This window comes from Falco peregrinus, chromosome 6 (genome assembly GCF_023634155.1).
Source record: "Falco peregrinus isolate bFalPer1 chromosome 6, bFalPer1.pri, whole genome shotgun sequence".
Lineage (NCBI taxonomy): Eukaryota > Metazoa > Chordata > Aves > Falconiformes > Falconidae > Falco > Falco peregrinus.
In genome coordinates, this window is record NC_073726.1 from 47,873,900 (window position 1) to 47,896,487 (window position 22,588).

Below are 22,588 nucleotides of genomic sequence, written 5' to 3' on the forward strand. Positions count from 1 at the left end.
GGCCGGCCGGGCGGCTCCCGAGCACGGCCTGCGGCCCCTCTCCGGCGGCGGTGGCGGTGGCGGGGAGCCGCGGCAAGGCGAAGGCTGCTGCGGCGGCGGCGGCGGGAGCAGCCATGTTGGAGCGGGGAATAAAGTGACTTTCCTCGGGGAGGGAGCGCGGCCGACGGCCCGGCGGAGGCGGCGGCTGCTCTCAGGGCAGCGAGGGGAGGGGGTGGGGGGCTTGGCTCCCGGTGGCCGGATACCGCTCCTGGGCGGAGGAGGAGGGGAAGGAGAAGGGGGAGAGGAACCGCCCCCGGACCCACGGAGCTCCGGCGCTGCTGGTGAGTTGTGGCTCCTCATTGTCTCCCGGCCCCGGGGTGCGGGTCCGGCTCACAGGGCTGGGGCCTGGCCCGCGGGGGCTGTCGGCCTGCGTGTGCGTGGGACGTCGCGGGGGGGGCGAGGTGAAAACGCGGCCCCGGAGGAGGAGGGAAGGTGATGGGAGCTGAGGCGGGGGCGGGGGGGGCGCCCCACGAGAGGGCCGAGGGGCTGCCTGTGGAGCCCGCGGCCGCCGGGGCCGGCAGGGCCGCTTTGCGCCCCCGGGCAGGGCCGGGCCGGGCAGGGCTGCGGGGGATTTCCGCTGCCCGGTGGCGCCTGGGAGCGGCCCCGCGGCGCCGGGGGGCAGCTCCGGGGGGCTGAGCGGAGCCGGGCTTGAGGGGTGAGCCGAGGCGTGCAGCCGGTGAATGCCGCGGGATTTTTTGGTGAGCCTGTGTTCGTAACCGTCCTTTCCCCGCCGCCTCCTCCCCTTCAAGCGAGGCTGCTTTCTCCTGACAGCTCTTCTCGCAGCCTCCGCACGTATGACACATTCGCTCCTATTGCAGGTCTCCCCACACACACACCTAAAACGTGTAGGTTTCTGTGCGTGCTATAAGAGATTTTGTGCCCTGGGCTTTGAGTTCGTAGATGACAGGATACGTGAACATTTGCTGACCCTGAACTTCTGTGAACTCCGCTTCTCCCTCCCCTTCCTCTCAGATAAGTAATGGCTTGAACCCAATGAGAGCAAAATGGTTCTTCTCTCGCAGGGACGGGGGAAATCAGGTGGCGTTAGTTGTATTTTATATTTCATGGGGATTTGTTACGCCCACCAGTTCCAGTACCGTGTTCATAGGAGTGGATTAGCTGCTGCGTTGGAAGAATGCTGACCTTGATCCCTTTGTCTCTCCTGCCACAGTTTTGGGAGCCGGCTGGAGTTGCTTTAAACTCGTAGCTGTCTTGGGCACTTCGGTAGTGGTGGTTGTTGTGAGGGAAACAGGGCTGAGGTCTATCATAATCCAGACGCAATAATTGAAAAAGCATCTGTTTCTTTTTTTAAAAAAATATTTGATGAATAATTTATGTGTGGGTTTTTTTCCTTTTTGTAATTTGACAGAAGATCAATAGCAACTTTCTTGTAGCTATCTTGGCATAGATAGGAGGAGAGGAAGCCCGGTTTGAAAGTCTTCCATTCCTCCCCCCTCGCCTCCTTTTTTAATTGTATTAATTGAACTGGAAGCTAGATGACCAAAGGTTAAATACATGGAAGATGTGGGACAGAAGAAAACATTTGTGGGATTAGACTTGGTGCCAAATTCAGGTTTATTTTCTTGTTAGAATTGGGTAAAAGTGAAGTAGGTGATTGGGTGTTTCATGTGCTTAAGATATTAAAGAAATTGCTATATTGCTTTGTTGCAGTAATTCTGTATCCTCATACACAGCTTTTGTTATTCATATCTGCACTTCAGTAAGTGATGTGAGAGACTTGTTTTAAATAATTAACACAGAAGTAACAGATATGAAAACATAAAATAGTATGTTTGAAATGCATAGTGAAAAATTTCCTTAAAAATTTATACTTGAAAGAGCAAACTGAATTTACTTCCCTAGTATAGAGAAACCATTATAATGTTAACTTGGAGTTAAAAGGTCCACTTAAATTTGAAAGATGAAAGCATCTTTTTTTTCATGGTGTTATTTAAATACTCCTTTGACAATAATGAGTCTGGCTTACAAAAATTCTTAGGAGGGATAATGCAGTGAAGTTCATACCTTGTATTTGCATATTGTGTGGTGTAGCCCAGTGTTTACCCGGGATGGAGCTCTACACAAATCAGTAGGTGGGGTCTGCCTGCATCCATACTGAAGAGTTTGCAAATTGGAGCCTGTGTTGTCTAAAGCAAATTATAGTTTGAAAGTGGCTAGGCATTTATTTTAAGCTTGACTAAGGATGTAGTGCTTTAATTGATCTTTTTAATATGTAAAATGCCACTAAGGTGTAGTGAAATACTTGATATATAATTAGAGCAACTGAAAACCAGGACAGGGCTCTGTTTCTCCCCTGAATCGCTCTGGCTTAAATTTCTGCCTGACACTGCAGTGTGAAAGTATGATGCAGCTTATGACATGGATACTAAGATGTTCTGTATGCCTGTGTTATTGTTACAACGTGGAGCTCTTACAGTAAAAATAAGCAGAGTTTTTTAATGGCTTACTAAAATAAAAAGTCTTCAAATGCCTTAAATGACTGCCTGCTGCAAGAAGAAAAAAAAATGTATCACTGGTCTTAGTAAGTTTTGATTCAGTACGGTATATTTGAGTAATTGCACCTAAAAAGTGCAATCAGGAGAGGCTTTGCTGGAGACTGATTCAATATCTGCGTTAAAACCTTTTTAGGCATTTGCTTTTTACCCTCTTTTCACATTTAATGGGAGCTGTTGATATTTGATGTCCTGATCAGCTTTTATTTGTTGGCCAAGAAAGCCAATCAGCTGTATTTTAAAAAGGCATGTATACTAATTGTGTCCTTATTGAATGCTTTATCTGGTGCAGTGTGAATATGGACAAGATCACATCTAAAAATCAAGCTCAATAATAAAGCTTTTCTAGCATAAACTCACTGCATGTTGCTTACAGCCCTTAAATTACAGGTATCTTAAACACTTAGATGTGTGCTTTTTAATGCTTGGGTTTTTTTAATTATTTTTACACCAAGCTGTGAATGTGTATCTGCAGAGGCATGTGGACTCCACTGTAATCTGTAGCACTTCAGAATTTGATATAAAACATTACTCCACAACTTTAGCATGTAAAAATGCTTTTAAAATCCCGAAAGTTTACTTGACAGTTAACGCTTCAAGTGTAAAGAACAAACTAAACCAGTGTATTGCTAGTGATTGTTGTCTTTTTTGCAATGCATATAATTGTAGCAATGACTTTTTCCTTCTGAGTGTGAGAACTGGAAAATTTTTTTTTGTGCCTATTCACATACTGATGTACAGGCTACCTTGCATATTAGAAGTAAAAGCATTTTATTTTTAAATATTTTCATTGCTAGACAACAGTTTTCATTTGGTTTTGAAAAAAAACCTTAAAAGTCTAAGACTAGGGGGCTTTTTATTAAACTTACTAAATGTTATATATTCTACTATGTATACGTGGTAATGTTTTTCCCCATGAAGTGGGGAAGAACAGATACAGCCAGAAGTACTAGATTCCTAGAAATGCCCACTAATTGTGTGGGATGTTTTCTTTTTCCTGTGTATTTTGTTGAAGAGTTGTGATATGCTTTTAACAACTTTTCTCTCAAGAGTTAATGCTTGTTTAGACAAATGACTATTTATAATTCTGTATTGAATACAAATCCATACATGCGCACTGTTACCTAACCTGATGGATTAGCAATTCTAGAGTTGTTGGTTTCCTGAACTCCTTTTAGTGGCGATGTCATCTCCAGAGTTCAGAAGAACTGGCTAGTTGAAGTGTCTACAAAGAACGGTTTAACCATCAAGCATTTAACAACTGTTGTTGATAGTACAAGGAATAAAGAAAACTGGAACTTGAGCTAGTTTGCCAATGCGGAGCACAAGAACATGAAAAAAAGAAGAGTTCTCCGTTAGTTCTGTGATCCAGTTATATGGAAAACAATAACCTTAGTGAATGCATAGATTAGGTAATTTGCATCAGGCCAGCTTTTCATACATCAGTCCTTGGATAATAAGGCTTTTGCCACTTCCTTGGAGATCGTTATACCCCTCTATCTGACTGTATTATGCCATAGGCACACTGATACTTGAACTCATTGTAACTGTGCCTTACTGGCATATTTAGGCTTTTGTGGTCTGGTGCCTGTTTTTAAAGGATTAGAAATTTCATTCAGTAGGGGACATCAGGTTGTCGGGTATGCATGAATGTTAGAGGGGAAAAAAATGTGAATGGCATCATCAGAAAATGCAGCAAAAGAAGAAATACCTATCAAATCATGTTTTAATTTTTCATGTTGTGAGGCAGAATTAGGCATAATTTTTAAAAAAGGGAAAATACCAACTTTATAACATTTTAAAATAAACAATTGAAGGCTTCTCTGAATTTCAGGACAATGTTCTGCTTGCTCATTTCTGTAATACCTTGAAAGTACACAGTCAGTTGAAGAACAGTTTTATCCTAGGTTTTGATTATGACTTTTTTTCCCTTAATTTTTTTATTTATCTTCTCTGGTACAACTAGTTGCACATATATTATGAACAAGGCAGTGTTATTCCAGAACAAAGAAACAACATGTCTTTCATTTACACTCCTAGCTACAGTTTTGCTTGTCTTTGTATTTTAGGTTGGACTGGCAAGGTATCATGCATAAGTGAATGTTATTCTGTGCCCTCTAATCATACTTCATTTAATTATGATCTGTACCTCATAATTGTACTACTTTCTCTGTCTGCTGCTGTTTTCAAGGCTTGGTAGAGTTGCACGATGGTCTCTGATTTTTAACATTGCATTTTGTCAGCTTCACTAAGGGTACTTGGCATGTTTTCAGTTAGTGTTAAAGTTTGTGACTTTTTTTTCCGTGTTCAGTGGATAAGCACATTTTGCAGCCATGTAGCTGTGCTGATACACCTATTTCGTAGTGAACTGCACTAACCTGTGTGGTCTTTCAGAAATGTTTCTGTCCAAGTATTTCTGCCTGCCTACTCTTCCCTTACTGATTGGGAAGTATTGACTTGTTTGCATGTTGTTCAGGTATGTGCAAGATGTTAAAGGTAACATTTGATGAGGTTTACAGTAATGGTTGCTAATTGGTGCTCACTAAAATAAAGATCTTTGGGAAATATGGGTTACTAAGAGTTATCAAAGAATATTAGTTACCTGCAAACCCACTGTCTTGTAGTTGAGAGAAAAGTTTTTAGGTCAAAAAGTTTGCAGTGGCCTATAGGAGTAAAGAAGCCAGTTTACAAAAAATGTAAAAAAATTGAAGTTACGTGAATATGATAGATAAGCCGAAGACTGTGATGCGGAAAACTCATGCTGTCACCAACTATGACGATAAGGCAAGGCGTGTTTTGGGAGGAAAGTGAATTCTAACAGAGCCATCAGCTTGCTACAAATGCTAAAGAAAATGTTAGCATTTGATGATCTTCAGAAGAGGTGCATTAAATACTGCTGTATTCAGAAGTAAACCAGTGATAGTCACATGGGATGCTCTGAGACACTTCCTAAGAGAACCTGAGGGTGTTAAACAGCTGCCACTGAAGTTGTGTGTTAAGTAGAAGTTGATCGGATGCTTTCTGGAGTGTTAATGCTGATCATGTTTTCAGTATGTCTCAGAACTCTGAGAGATTATGTAATTTCAGCACAACTTAAGGTTTCTTTTAGTGGTTTTAAAAGTAATATGCATAGTAATGGATATTGACAGACAGGAGGTTAAGTAAAGGAAGTAACTTGTTCAGCGTGTATTTATAGAAGACTGATCTTGTGAAATTAACTTCTGGTTCTCCTGATAAGATTAAAAACTGTGATACAATATTGTTGATGTGGCAGACAGGCTTCTCTGAAACCTTTTACTTGCCTGTTATGTGACATTTTGATTAAGGAACTAAAATGATAAGATCAAGTGTCTACATATGAAATGGTTTAAAACTTGGCAGATAATGTGAATCAAGTGGGTAACTATAAATAGTTGTTGTTATATAACTGTATGATGAGGGCTTCTCATCATCAAAGTACGTTCATGAAGGAGCACTGGGAAACCTGCTCAGTGCCTGCTGTCTGGCATGGCCACTAATGAAGTGAAAGCCAGTGAAAATTGCTGATTGTTTTTGTAGCTTGCAGAAAATTGGGAAAACAATGGATACTGCAGAATGGGTCATTAGTGCAGCGTGGATGCTTAGAAAAATGGCAGTTTCCTAATTGTTTGCTTGATGTTACTTGATGTGGCATTTTATATCAGGCTTTAAAAGATTGAATACAGTGTATTAACTTTTAACATAAATTATTTTGTAATTAAAACAAAGTACAAGCAACTATTAATACTAATTTTTAGTTTGGGAATTTATTTTGTAAAGCTTTGGAATAGTTTCGCATGTATAATACAGAAAAGATATTTAGTGTTGAACTGGATTCAGTATGTGGGCTTTAGGGAAAGCTTTTAGTTTTGAAAGATATTAAATACAATTAATAATTCATTAATAACATACAAGAGGAAGAGAATCAGTCATGAAATAATGGAATACATTTTATTTCCACTGCTTTTCTTTACATCTTGAAGCAAAATTTAATTTCTAAATATATAATTCATAAACATTGTATAGTCAAAAAAAGTTGTGGCCATATATATGTTCACCTGGGGAAAATTAAAAGCCATTTTTTCGGTCTATCCCAAATTTATTGCCAGAGCAGCTTCCTCTGTTTGTTCTCTCTTTATCAAGATCTGGTTCTTATAAACAGCGGCAGAGTATTTATGTATGCAAGAGGCTTGTTTCCTTCTTAAGCACTATTCAGTCTTAAAGCTCTGTCATAAATATCTTACTAAATTGTTTAAGTGTCTACTTATAAAACGTGAAACTACTTCATGGTTCACCTTATTTATGTTTGCTCTGAAAACTAAATATAAAACTTAAGTCTCTCTGTATGACTGTGGGAGACGATGCTTGGGCAGGTGCTGCCTATGAGAAATTTTGCTGCTCCACAGCCAATTTAAACTGGTGTAACTTCGGCACTGTTGCTTAAAGCCGTGGTGGTTTTCCCCTTTGCTGGCTGCTGCTGTCATCCCCATGCCCCTGCGCCAGCAGGTGTCTTGTGACCATTTGCCTGTGTCAGGGAACCGATGGAAGTTATAATAGGCATTTGGGTTCAACTTTACTTTTGTTTTTACATGCAAATAATAGTCACTTTCTGCAGAGTCAATGGAAAAACAACAGCTTGTAATTATTTATTTTTTTTTTAATATCCTGAGCAGATGGGAGGGGAGCTTTCCTGTTGTACAGAGAGGAAAGGAGGTCCTCAACTGCTAAATATAGCAAACATATATTCTGTACTAAAGTCTTTTAAAAATGATGTGTAAAAAAGCAGCCCAGAAACTTAATTTGGTACTGAATAAGAAGGCACAGCGGGGAAATAATTACTGATAAATCTTATAAAATACATACTTAATTTTAAATATGGGTACATCTTTGAGGTGGGATTTATGAACGGAAAGAAGATTTTTGGTGTGGAAATTGTTAATGTTGGAGAAAAGAAATCTGCAGAAATGGAAAATATTTTTTTCTTGAAAATAATATTTTAAAACTGAACTACATAAGCTGAAATTGAGCTATGTTTAAGAGTTAAAAAAATTTGGAATAGGCAACAATAAAAAAAAATAGTAACTATAGCAGTCATACTTTAAAGGGGCCCAGTAGGGAGGTTGTGCAGGGTACTTGTTTTTTTCTGAAGAACTGATAACCTCAGGAGAGACAGGATTAAATCTTTGGCTTCATTGAAGCTACAGTTTGGATTAAATCACTGAAATTTACACTGAGCATTCCTGAGAATAATGTCCTGTGTGATACTGAGATAAAGCAATTTCAGACGCAATTCCAAAAGTTTAAGATTCTCCATAGTATTTCATTACCTTTGTCAATATGATTCAGTAGGTTATGACGAAGAAGCAAAATATTTTAAAGCTTATGCTATTTACCTTCAGGATTAAACAAGATAAACAGCTTAGTGTTCCTGTTTTGCACAAGTCACAGTATTTTTAAACCTGCTGCTTGTAATTCTGGGTTGTTTATCAGGGACTGCAGTTAACCTGAATGTTTTATTGTGGCTTGTTTCTGACACTTCTCAGTATAATTCTTAAAATCAAGGTATTTAGGCAGGAGAAGGCCTTTCATTATTAGCATACACTTTTTTTTTTTTTTCTGGACAGCACAGCAGAAGCAAAATAATGGTGTATAGTAATTAGTTTGCTCAATTGGTATATGCATTTCTTCTCAAATTATGCAAATTTAGTATTTTAGGAGCAATACGAAGGAGATCATGAGTTCTGAACGTATGGATTTGATATGCTTTGGTAGTAAGCTCGGTTACTGCATTTTAAAATGTGTTTGGGTTTAGTTTATGGATAAGATATAAAGCATTGAGTGTTGTTAACAGTGTTCTGAACCTGCTTCCTTTAAAATGGGCTTTTTTTTTGGTGGTTGTACATCGTAGGAGGTTTACTGGTATTTGTGAGTATTTCTGGTAATGGAAGAGGTAGATGTTAGTTGAAGGATTTTAGTCCTAAGTTGTTTGTCATTGTTAAAAGTTATTTTGGGGATCAATGGATGGCCAGTGATGATTTGCACCTGTAGCTGCGTCTTAACAAAATACCTATATCAGGGGTCCTCAAACTACAGCCCGCGGGCTGGATACGGCCCCCCAGGGTCCTCAGTCCGGCCCCCGGTATTTACAGACACCCCCGCCCCCCCCCCGCCGGGGGCTGGGGGGGAAACCAAGCAGCCACAGGTGACTGCCTGCCACTGCATCCGTGCGCCGGCCCCCTGGTTAAAAAGTTTGAGGACCCCTGGTCTATATCCTTTATAATCATCTGGTTCTAGGAGTGGGTAGATAAAACCTGGATATTTTTTTTTCTCGGCAAATAATTTGTTCAAATTTTAAATATAAATTGGCCAGATCGATTGATTTGGGTTTTGCCCTGCCCCCCCGCCTTTTTTTTTTTTTAATGCTCCTCTCTATAATCACTAGAGAGAAATGGGTTCAGAGGGTAATCCAAAGATCTCAATATAGAGCTACCTCTCTTTCCATGTTTACCTTGGAGGGAGATCATCAAGTCATTGTTTTTGTATTACAGCATTACAGTTTGAGCGGAATTAAGTGCTTGCTATAGAATAATTTTTTTCTATATAGAATAATTTTTGCTGTATCAGTAAACTGAATAGGTTTCCACTACTGTCTGGAAAGTACTGGAGGGAAGAGAGGGCAGGAATTACATGGTTGATGGTGAAGAAGGGAGGGTGGCTGGGTGATGCAGCCAAGCATTTTCTTACAGGTGGTGGAAACTGTTAATTGACCCCAGACCTGATACGAAACTGTGTCCTAAGTGCCTCAGGTGCCTAAAGATGAATAGTGTGATCCCCCCCACCCACAATTTATGCAATTGGGTCTTTAATATGTAAGCAAGAAAATACGCAGATTTTTCTTTATTCTTCACTATTTCTTGCAGGTGCTTATCATGAATTAAAATTCCAGTCATGTGAGTAGTAGCAATAGTATGTTTTAATATTGAAATAGGTTGCAGAATGCTCTGTTTTTATTTTCTGTCTCATGGCATTTCAGAAAACAGGGTTGCAAGGACAAACAAAAATTATCTGTTTTATTGTATTATGAGAACCTAGTTCTTACAGTATATATGCTCCATGATAAAGTAAGCCTATTGAATTGTAGTACATAGGGCATGTACTACACCTGCAGTTCATGTTCATTACTGAGTTTTTAATGACATTACACAACATTAAGTTAGTTGTAAATTTATGTCTTTACATGATTGGATTGTCATATTTGCTCTTGGTAACTGAAATTGTATCTTAATTCAGAGGGGGTTTTTTGGTTTTGCTTGGAAGATAGGATGTACAATCTCTATTTTACTTGCATATTGATAATTATTTCCTTGAGTTGGTTGACATTTTTTGCCAAGTTTTACGCTAGTTTAGATAATCTGTTGAAGAAGTTATTTTAGGATATAACTGCAACAGTTTTTATGCAGTGACTTTGGCCAGTTTTCATGGAAAGTAGTGCATAAGTAGCTAAAGAAGTATGTAGGGATGTATTATGTCAGTTTTTGATCACTTAACTTGAGGCTTCTTTAAGGTACTGGTCTTCAGGGTGTGAGTGCTGAGGACATTTTGAAAATCAGCCTTAATAGGGTTTACTGCAGAGACCTGTTAACAGGAATAATACTCTGGCAGTTTCTAAAAACCTGGTGGTATAGGTTCTGGTAAACATTCATAAGAAACGACTGGAAGTGGGGATGGTCTAGCTATAAAATACTGGCAATCCAACTTTATACTAACACAAAAGGGTAGATTTCTCCTTTTCTGTGGCTAGGTAGTATCTTGCTCTCAGTCTTTTTGTATCAGTGTAAATTAATCTATCCTGGACTATTTAACCTACATTAATGCTTTATGCCTCAGTCTTGTTAATTGCACTGGACCCTTTCCAGTCCTACAGAGCTAACACATATGTAACCCCACTGCTTCCAAACAGGCCTGAAACACAGACTTGGAAGGCAGTCCTGTTGACTGTCTTCTACAGGAAATAGTCTCTTAACTACATCGAGTATACAGAGCTTCCAGTATTAGACTATTGGGGGGAAAAAAAAAGTCTTTTGTCACTTAAGGAGGAAAAAAACCCCTTCAAACCTCTGATAAAGCACAGGAAGTGAAATTGTTGACAGAGAAAATTCCTTTTCTGTATAGTCACTTTTATGAGAAGAGCCACACCCCAAAGGTAATATATTTAACTGTTAGTGGATCCTAGTGACATAATGGAATATTTTTCCATTGTATTCAGAGGTTTAAAAGGGATAAAGAAATGTATGTGGGTTAATGCCCTTTCAAAATTTTGTGGTAGTTGCCACGTTATTTGTGTTATGTTCTAATTTAAAAATATTTGTCTCTGTATGATTATAAGAGGCTTTGCAAAAATAACATGTTACATTTTGTGCAAAAGTGGGAGACAATTGTGATGGTCTTTTCATCTTGTTTAACTCCTGACAAAGCTCCTTCCGCAGTGTGCAGAAGCCTTACTTTTTTCTGCTAGGTAGTAGTATTTCAGTTGGATTGAGTTATCATGGCTCTTTTGTCACGAAGTCTAGGAAGCTTTATGATGGAGTCTGAAATACAAAGAAGCTGCACTCTGGTTTACAGCATAGAGGTGAACATTTGTTTTTAGTAATACCCGTTTATCCTCCTTGGATGGGTTGCTTTGCTGTATTTTTGAACCAAACCTTAGGGATAGGTGTGGTTTTGTTCGGTAGCAGAGGGGATGAATTCAGGTGTCAGAACTGAGGGAAGGCGTGCATAGCTAGGACCAAAGGAAAGCTTCACAGGTAGAGCATGATTGAGTTCGAGCATGCTGCATCTGGAATCGGATATTACTGGCGTGTCTTCTTGTGAAATACTGGGAATCTGGTGGTTTTTCTATTTGTTTTTTAATCCAGAGGAAGGCCTAGGGGTTGTCTTAGGGCTTTGCTGTGTGTGCTATCAACAATATTTTGATCTAAGAAGTCAGACATCTGTGTTTATCTAGTAAAACAGCGTATGTAAATCTGTTCTTAGATCCCTGTACTGCAGGTTTTGTTTGAGAGATGCTGGGTACAGTATTATTCATGAAACATGCTGATTATGTGTTCTAAGGATAATTAGATGTTTTGAACTTCCATAGGCCATAGGGTGTATCCAGGTATCCATTTTTTTTAATTTCAGTCACGAAATGCTGTAAACTGAATAATATAATGTTGCTCTCAAAAAAAAAAATTGCTCTCAAACCCATGCTCTGCAGCATCAAAAGTCTTATGACAGAGGAAATTGAATTGAGGCTGAGAAATATTTTGTGTGTCCTAACGCTTTGTTTTGTAGTGATACTAGTTTAATTGTGTCTGCGGTTCTGACACAATTTTTCATTGACCAGCCATCCAGCAGAACACTGTTCACTTCAGTACCTCTGTACCCATGAATGTAGTGCTGGTCTCAGAATTATAATTATGCTATGAAATGCCTTGCACTACTCTTTTTTTTTTTTTTTCTTTTCTTTTTTTTTTTTAATACCTTGAAGCTTTAAGTGTATGAAACAAATACTGGGACTTTATTAATAAGGTTTAAACTTCCTAAAGGCAAAAAGTGGCTTTTCTCCTTAATTTCCAGTATAGTTTTGTTACCTTTTTTTGTCTATCAGTATTTTGGGAAGTTCTGTGTTTCCTAGAAAATGTCAGTAGGGAGCATCGGAAGAGGCATGCTGTGTTGTTGTTGAACATTTTTGTATGCATAAATCTTTGCAGCTTATCCGTTTTTTGTCCTTGTCTGTTTTAGTAATTTGGATGCTACTAGAAATTATTAATAGTTGCATTTTAGATTCATGTTTTTAAATGAATTTTAGATTAATTTTTTTTAAAAGCTCTTAGAATAATCTTCGTCTGCCTTGCTCATCAGATGGCAAAGCTGATGTTTTTGGTGTTGCTTCACCCATCTAGCATCACTGAGTGGTAAAGTTAGTTATCGAACCTTATTCTCAGCCCAGGCTTTCCTTGCTCTTTTCTCTTTCCTTCATATGTGGTGCAGAAATCTATTTACTCAAATAATTACATGTTAAGAACTTCTGTTGCTGTAATAACAATTGAAACGTGGCTTCTGATCTGTAACTTTTTGATTTATTTTAAATGATTAATTTTAAAAGGATTTTAAAAGGATTTTTCAGTATGCAATAATGCAATATTTAGGGCTATTCATTTTTCTACAGTGTAACACTATATAATACGGACTTCAGGTTTTTTTGCAGATACTGTTTGGAGCTCTGCTGGTGTGAATGCTTTTATTAGTATTGTTGAAGGCTGGAATCTTCATCTGAAAATTATGTATTTTAAACCAAGTTTAGCATAGATTATATATATTTCTTCCAGTTTACATAATTTCCTAGGATGAGAAAGCTATGTTTGAAAACAATAGAAGATTGCCCTGTAGAATGATTTAATTCTGTGTCGTTTAGATACTAGAGACAGCATATCTATTACATTGAATTTTTTTAAAATGTTGATTTTTGTTTTAGAAGTGGTGTGCAATCTAATTCCAAATTCAAACAAAAAGAGAAAATGTGACCTATATTAAATGTTAGTTAAATTCGTAGAAAATAGAAAAGCAGCTGGTGGACGGAAGATCATTATGACCTTGTAGAAAATAGGTGTTTAGGATTATGATAAGCATTAGTAGGCTTTCTGTACTGTATGCCATTGTATATTTTGTTTAAGAGATCTGGAAGTAACTTTATTAAATATGACCTATTTTTAGATGCAGTTTGTCTTTTGGACTATTGAAAACCCTGCTTATGATGTATTTGGGACCATTTTTACTTGAAAGATGCAGCAGAAATTTTAGGTATTTCTTTAGTGAAACATTCGTGTATATTGGGAGGAGGAGATTAAAATTGCAATTTTATGGCTGGGTGAAATTTGTATATAGCAAATGAGATGTAAATGCAACCACATTTTCTTCACACATGCAAGAGCATGTTCTGTAAGCAATTTTTGCAGTTACTTTTGTTGCACACTTCATGATTAACATGCCTCATGTACATAAACTATAAATGCACGTCTGGCATATCAGAATATGATTTATACTATGTAAATCATAAATGCTTTATTCAGTATTTTCACTGCTCATTACACAGAATTTTCTAGCAGCACTTGAGAGAGTAAATTAATTCTCTTAAGACATAAGTGCTGTCATCGGCAGTATCTGTGTTTACATTCTTGACTGCATGGGCAGTACCTGGACCACTTTTTTAAATAATCCACTGTGTGAATAAAGGTTGTTCAAGTCTTTGTCATGCTGAAGTAGAAACTTAATACAAGCACTAAATCAATTAAAAATAGGGTTCTTGTTGGTAGTGAAACTGTCTCAGATTTAGACATCTTGTCTCAAAACAGCAGTATTAATAATGTAGTAGGGTTAAAAGAGAAAGTTGCTCTTTAACAGCTCTTTGTAATTATTCAAAGTTAATTGTTCATTTTAAAGGGGGAAGTGAACTTTCTTTGTATGAAATGGTATACAATGCTAAAATTAACCTGATCTGTAGTATGTGGTGTACTGTTTAACAAAATGATGCAATGTAATTTAGGATCGTTTAATGAAAATAGCAATGTCTTCAGTGTTTTTATTTATACAATCAGATCAACACAAATAACCTGGATTAAAAACAAAGTTTGAGGCTTTTTTACAAAAGGTGGTCCTGCTCTAGGACTGGCATTCCTGTCCTGGGTGTGTGGGTGTATGTAAGGCTGACAGGGATTAGGGCAATCCAGGGACTGGGCTCTTTGTAGCCTGGCTGTGACAGGGACAGTGACATGGTCAACCATCTCTCCCCTTCTTGTGGCTCTGGTGGGTGCATTCTTTAATGATAAAACTAGCTTGCTACCTCAAAGCTCAGAAAAGCATCTTGAATCTTTGTATTAATCCTCTTCTTTCAAAGAGCAGTATTTGGTAAATTCCGGTGTTCCTGTCTGTAGTGTCACTAACGTGGTCATTTGGTCTTCCTAGTCAGCAGACATAGACTCTATAAAAACTTTGTGTTGTTACCAAGATAAAGGTTTCTGTTTCTAGGGTCTAGATTAGGTTGAGAATATGATGAGCTACAGAGGAATAAACATACAGGGTGAATATTTCATCTGTTTGTGCTGTATCTGTTTTAAGGAGAAAAAGAAGTTGCAGTTTAAGAGTAGAAAAAGCTTTGACGTGAATATTTATTTACTGTCACCTCCAAAAGTCATTACCGACTAGATTATATACCAATGTGGGCATGATTCTTCCATGGTAAGGTATTTCCTTAGTTAAATCTACCTGTACATACAAATGCTAGTAAATCTGTGTGTTCTTCGACATTTATTTTCAGTTCATAAAGTTGTAAGGCACAAACAAGAGCTTTGCTTTGATACTCTAAAAAGGGTTCTTGAACTGAAGATTTGTGTCTGACATTATTCCCTGCTATTCTACAGATGCAGTGGAAAAACTGATTGTAAGCCAGCTCTGGTGGCACTGGTGAATGTCTTTATATGCAAAATCTGGATAGATTTGTGTTTGTTGAGTACCAAGCTGTTCTGAAGCTGTACACAAGGTTGAAAACAAAAGTAGACTTTTGAAAAAGTAAACTGGAAATGGCCATGCATAATTCTAACTCCACTTGCTTTAGCCTTGTCCCCGTGCTGTGTTTTCCATGCAATATGGTTGTCATGAGCCTGAGGTAAAAAGATGGCTTTTTCCATCGCCTGGTGCTCCAAGGCACCTTTCCTGCTCTGCAGACTTCACCAAAGGAGGATTCCCACAATATGGCTGCAAATGGTGGGAAACACGCAGCACTTTCCTCTCTGGGTGGTAGCTTAATTTAATGCTGTTTAGTGGAGTTTGTGATTAGTCATCTCTCTCCTGTGTCAGTTATTTGCTATGAAGCTATCTGCTCTATGTGCACTTCGACCTAAGCATTAATGTGTTGAACTGCTATTCTTTCAAACGTGTACATTCCAAAAAATTGCACGTTTTCCAATTTGTCCTCCAAGATGCTCTGCAAAATGCATGTAGTGTTTACATAATGGAGGGAGATGGTTACATCTTTCAGTTGACTTGGTGACTAAATTAGGTAATTCTTACAGAGGATACTTTGACACTGGACATAAATTAAGTGATCACATGAAACCTGTTCATTACAAGCCTAATTAATATGAAATATTTATTCTATACTTACTCCTCATATCCTCATCGTGTTTTACTAAATGTCAGTTAGGATAGTACATAATTAAAACATTTTGAACAATTTCTCAAGTATCATAATAAATTGTGAAACAAATTGTCAGTCCTCTGAGTCATAACAAAACAAACTGCTTATTGGGATGTCTTAAGGAAATACATTAAATAAGAATTTTTGCTGACGGTTTGCAAAACGTGAACTGCAGTGGAAATGAAGGTCACAAGTTGTTTATTGAGCAGTAGATGGAATAATAGTTTTGATAGTAGCAGAAAGACACCAGTACTTATTCCTGCTTTTAGTTTATTTTGAAGAATGAGTGTTTGAGTATGAGGGGTTCAGTGTGTTACTTAGAACTGGATTTACTTTTACTATACCTGAGAATGAAAAGTTTAGCAAGGCTTCTTACTAGTATGAAAGGCAGTATCTGTGTTTTGATTCTTTGCCTCCCTTATTTTTTTTTGATGTTCAGTTTGCTCTGTATTACTGTGAAGCAAATATATTAATGTGTATTTTAAAGAGCTGATATGAGATGTAGAGTATTATTTCAAGTGTTAAGAAGTCATCAGATTTGGCTTAAAAAGTGTACTTGGCCTTTGCTTATACCAACTGCATTGGGACGCTACATTTATGTAACTTAATTTAATAGTTCTTAAGAGTCCAGTTTTGTTTTTCTCTCAAAAGCTGTGTTCCTTCTACCAAATAAGAGTTTAGTTTGACCTACTATATTTTGGTATCTTATGTCATCTTGCTGGGATACACATGAGCCTTTAAAAGGTTAATTTTCTTTATATTAGATTTTGGATCACCTAAAAGTCTCTTCTGCTGGGCTTTCTTAGTTGTCTCTTACACTGTCATGTTTGAATGGTAAGCAAGAGCTAACCTAGTCTGGAAAAAAGCAGGATACTTGGTTTATGTAATGCAGTTGTAATAGATTTGTGCAACGTGCAGAGTGTGTGTAGGAAGAATAGGCTTAAAAAGCTTTGGTCCCAACCTTTCTTTGCTTTGTGAATCAGATTTGAATGTTTAACGTATAAGTTCAATGATACATATATATTCAAAAAACAAATATTTTTTTTTTAACTCTAGATGTGTATTTCTTTAATGGCATGATGGAGATTTTCACTGTGAAGTCTTGTTAGAGTGATCAAGAAGTGTGGAAGATGGATGTGGGAAAAAGGACAGCTTGCATAGATCAGTCAGTCTCATCCCTAGGGCATCCTGACTCGTGTGTGTGTCTTGACAGTCAGCATGTGAACTCTTAAATTATTTTTTTCCTCTGATGTCTAATATAGGACAAGTAGTAAATTTCTAGCAGGTTGTCAGGTAGTTTTATGCTTAATTACTTCAGCTCAGAAGTTAAATGTGCAAATATGTTCATTTGTTCCCTGCTGAAGGCATGGCTTTAACAGGTGTAGTATAAATGTTATCTGCATGAGTTCTGCTCTTTTCATGAATCTAAGATCAGCTATGTGTGGAGGCATGCAAACTGCATATAGTTATGTTTGCATGTTCAGTATTTGTTATTTTTCCCTAGTCCCTAACACTTCATGAAGTTCTTCAAGCTTATTTCAGATACAGACTGATTCTTGGGAAGGTAGTTGATCTGCACCTACAGAACTTGTTGCATGTGGGAAGCATATGATCTCTGATTAGAATTCATAGAAGCATGTCATGGGAAATTAGGTGTTGGGAAAAGAAGTACCTCCATGCTTGGTTTGTGTCGGATTTGCTTTGGTAATCTTGGAATGCCTTTGCTTTTTTGCTGTCAAAATGTCATTATTTGGATCTTTCCCAATGTTTTTATTCAAGTGATAGGAAACAGAAGGGAAGTACTAATTGGTATGAGTCTGGAAAACATGCTCTGAATACATGTACAAGTGTTTGTGCTTTCTTACCCAGATTTTGAGCACGAGAGGTGTGACAGCAGAAGCATCGGTTTGGGAATGCAGTTAGAGCTCTTGGGGAGTCCAAAATGTTTTTTCATCCTATTGCCACCAAAGGAAAGTGTGGGTATTCCTCTCCTTATTGAGGTTCTCTTAAATTCTTGCTTTATAATGAAGAGCTTGTCTTGCTAGTTCATTAGTAATTGCTACCTCCTACCATCTCTTTTGTCAGCTGGGGGTAGGATTGCCTCCTACACCCAGGGGGGAAAAAAGAAAATTAGATAGTGATAGAGGCTAAAATTAAAGAAGTTTGAGAATAAATAGGCCAGGTTAATCTCTAATTCTGAAGACAGCAATTCTTTCTTTAGATTTTAGATGAAAAGAAGTCATCCTTTTCTAAAGTGGTATCTTTAGGGGGCCAGGCAACACTAATGTTACTGGCAGAGAATTTTTCCACATGGGTCATCTGCTTGGACTTGGGCTAGCTAGCATGTATTGATGTTACGTAGTTGATAGAGGCATTTCAGAGTGGGAAGCTACCTGCAATTCAGAAGCAGTTGGCACGTGATACCCTGGTTGCCTCGCAGCAAGAGGCCAAGGCACTTTTAAAACTTAGTAAAAACCTAAACTCTGAAAGCTTATAATTCTCTTTGTGGTTCGGCATGCTGTGAGGACAGCATAGGTAGCAACACTTTTCAAACGGAAGTGGAGGAAAGAGGAAATAAGTTTGTCACAACTGTAATGTGGTGGCTTGTGTGTCGTCTTCATGATTTCAGCCACTGTCAGCGTTGCAGTCGCAGCAGAGGCGGTATCTGGGCTGGCTACAAAGTAATCGGTTTGCATACTATTACTGACAGCAGCAGTTTGTTGGAATTAGTTGCGAAAAATGTTATAAAACTTTCTGTGAAGCCTTCCAGTCACCTCCCTCCGTGACTTGAAGTTTTTTTTATTCCCTGCAGGTTAAAAACCTTTCCTTTTCAGTTTTCCGTGTTCCATTTAACTCCAACATTCAGCAGCTCGAGCAAATGCTTTTTCAGCAATTAATCTGTTCCTCCGTCTGTGATTGGGAGTTAACAGTGAATGTTATTTCTCCCTCACCCCATGAATTTGCTATACAATTTAAAAATATATTCTAAATAAGTAGAATAAAAATAGTCCGTGTCGTGCTGAACTTGAGGTGTTTGTTGAGGCTGTGTGAAGCAAGAGCTTGTTTGGAAACCATGTGTTTTGTTGGATTGTCATCACCTGTTGAGAGTTTTCAAAACTAAAGTAAAAGTGTCAGTACTAAAATATGCAATAACAGAATGTTTTATGGGAAATAATATTTGACAGTCCTTGTAATATTCCCTTCTCTGAACTGTTGTCATGATAGTAGGTGGTTTTTTTTTTCTTGTGGGGGTAGACAGCTTATAACTTCCTTATGTGATGTGTTCAAAGAAATGTATAAGTTTAAGTGGTCACGATCTCTGTTTGAATCATCAGTAAGAGTTATGCTATAAAACAGGTTGTGTAGCATTGCTGACACTTTATTCCACTGAACGAGAAAATTACTTGCAACTTCTTGCCTTTAGACCAAGCCTTCTTTTTTTCTATATCTGGAAGGTCAGGTAATTGGTTTTCAGGAAGTCACTTTTGCCTTTCTTCTTCTTCCTTTCTTTAATAGCTTGATTATTTTGCCTGTTCTTTAGACAGCAGGTGTCCACAAGCACAATAACTGTTTGCATTAATTGGCTTTCATACTGTCTAATGGCAAGAATGAGATATAAGTTCATATAGAAAAGACAAATAATACTCATGAAAAACAGAGAGGGAGGAAAAAGAAATGTATTTTCAAGTGTGAAGAGTATGAAGTTGATTGGTTTAGATTCAGATGACTCCTAAGATTTTTAAGGTTAGGGTGTAATGTTAATATATTTGTGTTGATTCTCCAGTCAATATGATAAGTGTTGATTCTTGGAGATCAGTACTTGGGGCAAATATTTTGATGGTTGATGAAGAAATTGACTCAGTATTTCAGATTTGCTATTGATGTGCAAATTACGGAGTTTAGCCAGAAAAGCTAAAGCAAATGTGATCTTTATTTTTCAAAGGACATGATTGTGTATATCTTTGTTGTGGTCACTGTTCATTTCATCAGCTTTTCTTTGCAATAACTTACTTGACTCAAGTTTGGGAACTTCAGAAAAATGATCTGATTTCTTACATATTTCTTACCTATCCTGAAAAGGATAGGATTTCCTATGGAATTCACTCATCATCTCTCAACATTAAAAATAGATCTGTGAAATTCTTGATTTTTTTTTTTTTTGCAATATCTCATTGTAAACATGCAATGCTGGATATTTTCATTTCTAATAAAAGCTGTAGCTAAAGTTTAAACAAACTTTAGCCTAGCTTAAAAGTGGAAATTTTAAAAATCAATGCTAGAAGAGGGGAAAAAAAACAGTACTAAAAGTATTTGTCAAGATTTTAGCCTTATAGTAGGTCAATTCTCGTGCTTTCAGTAGAAGTCTCAGTCACAAATTAGTATTTTTGTTCTGTAGTTTTCAAGTCTTCATTATAGCTTCGCTTACTTGGCTGTATCTTATTTCTTCACATGCAGAAAGGTTACGTTCGGCAGCGCAGGAGAACTTAATGTCTTGCATATCTACTGCAGTCAGGAATAAGCTGTGACACAGAAGGAAGAGTGAACTAAAGAGCAGAAATTCACATTAATGTACACTTACATAAGGAGAATATTTTTAAACTATGCTGGCCTAGTGGTGTGGATTTTGTAAAGGCACTTTCATATGGTCCTGTAAATGCAAGCAGTTAAAAACCAAGATGGTCTTATCTTGAGCATGAAACTTTTGATTCTATAGAGATCATGGAGGGTTAAGAGACTAAATCCATTGTCAGTGCTCTTTCTTACTTTGCTTGAAAGGTTTGAGGGTTATTTACTGGGGGTTTTTGTTGTTTATACTTCAGAGCCGCATTCAACTTGCGTGCAGTTTGCAAGAGCTTTCACATTTTCCTTTATTAATGCTTTCATAACAAAAAAAAAAAGGGGGGGGGTGGGGAGGAGAGAGAAAGATGGACACACACAAAAAAATCCCACTACCTTTAAGGCATATTCTAGATTCTGAAAATGCTTTTCTGAACGATGTCCACCATAATGGAATCTGGATCAGGCCAGAAGCAACTATAAGATGCATTTACTTCCTTCCATTGTTAGAATAGCAAGATGTGAGCTTCTAAATCTGGCTTTAATATTTGATTATACTATTACATAAGATAAAATAATCATAGATTAGATAATGGACAAGAGGATGGAAAAACTAATTCTAAAACCACATTCGTATGTTATGCTTTGTTGTCAGGCTTTTAGTTGAATATGTAGCAAGGTAAACTGTAGGGGAAATTGCCAGGAAAAACAGGTATGTTTTTGTAGTATTGACTTCCCGACCACTTTATATTGTTCCTTGTTTGATTTTGATGCATAACTGTTCTGCACATGTTTCATGTTTCAACTCTTTGAAGACTTTTTATCCCAGCACTGAATCTCAATTTGTCTGTTGCATGACTTAAGTGATCTCTCCAGAGAACTCAATATTACTAAGTACATTTGTCCAGAGCAAATCCTTCACTGAAGATTAGTATATAGGTGTATTGTTCACATGATTCTCTTTCCAGATGGAAGTTATGATTTTTTTTGTCATGTTAATATTTTTCTTAATTGTATCCATTTGGGGCAAAATGGTGAGACTGTTTACTTTCAGGGATGAAAGCATCAACTAGCTGGTCAATGGAAGTGTCTGTATGGCTATATATTTTTTTCATTCTATTAGATATCTGTTGTTTAGCCTCTTACACATAGTCAAATACTGCAAACATTTTAAGTAACTGTGCCTTCAGTAATAATATGTTTATTCCCAAGTAGTCTTTTTTTTATCTCTTGCTGTTCAGTGAAGTTAAAACAGTTTTTAAAAAATGTGAAGCATTTAGAAAACCAGAAAAATCAACACTAGTCACCATATAGCCATTAACTATGGTCCTGTACTATAACTGTATAATTAATAACTTTAGTGTATTGCTTTTCATAGTAAAGAAGAGTCTTTTTTGCTTCCAAGAAATCAGCTCAGTCTTTAATATTTAGCCTTGAGGACTGTTATTTTACAGCTGTTAGTGTATTTATCTTATTTTAAGGATATAAAAAAGTTCAAACTAGTTGCAGGTTAGTAGTTTATTGTATTGGAAATTTTAGTTGTAATTTCTTCAAAGCCAGATATGAACATACAAAATTCAGAGATGCTTCAATGCAAAGTATCAAATCTTCCTATCAGATTGGCTGAGTCACATATTTTGCTCAAATTTTAAAGCTATTTCAAATTTAAGAAACTGCTATGCAGGGTACAAGACAATTAGAAATAACAGAACACTTTACTATTTTTACTTGAATAGCTTCAGCTGCATGACATTTAAATTGGCTATCTAGGCTAAGGGGCTGAACATGGATGGCAGAGTAATGGCTGGCTAGCGATGTACTTCATAGCTGAAAGGACCGCTCTAATTTTATAGGCAAGGATATAAACTTTTAAAAACAGTTTAGAAAAACTGATTATTTTTTTCCAGAGCAAGCTCATTAAGAGAGGTAGAATACATGATATTAAAACTGAGTAACTTTTAAGTGGTTTGCCTTTGCTTTTTAAAATGTATCAGATTTAATAAAAATAGTAAATTTTTTTGCAGCACACATTGAAAATGTTAGCTAGACCATGCAACTAAGAAATTTGCGTATGGCTCTGTTTCTTATTATGTGTAAGAATCATTTGTTTTTATGCTAACATCCTCACATAAATCCCAGCATGTGTCTTCTGCTGTTTCTGAAAAGGAAAGAAATTGTTGTTGGTTTACTTGAAGGGAATGAGTTACAATTAATTCTGTTAAAGAGC

General features: G+C 37.4%; 1 protein-coding gene across 3 annotated transcripts in view; it reads left to right on the forward strand.

Annotated features, from left to right (window-relative positions):
- The first annotated feature begins 164 nt into the window (after positions 1 to 164).
- Positions 165 to 22,588, forward strand: part of CDK17 (cyclin dependent kinase 17) — a 96,736-nt gene continuing 74,312 nt past the window's right edge. Inside the window, exon 1 of one of the 3 annotated variants that reach the window (XM_055809160.1) lies at positions 165 to 320. The gene's annotated coding sequence lies outside the window, so the exon portion shown is untranslated. Of the gene's footprint in view, positions 321 to 687; positions 738 to 22,588 lie in introns of those variants that run through there. The other 2 variants (XM_055809161.1, XM_013303445.3) reach the window with 2 other exon arrangements.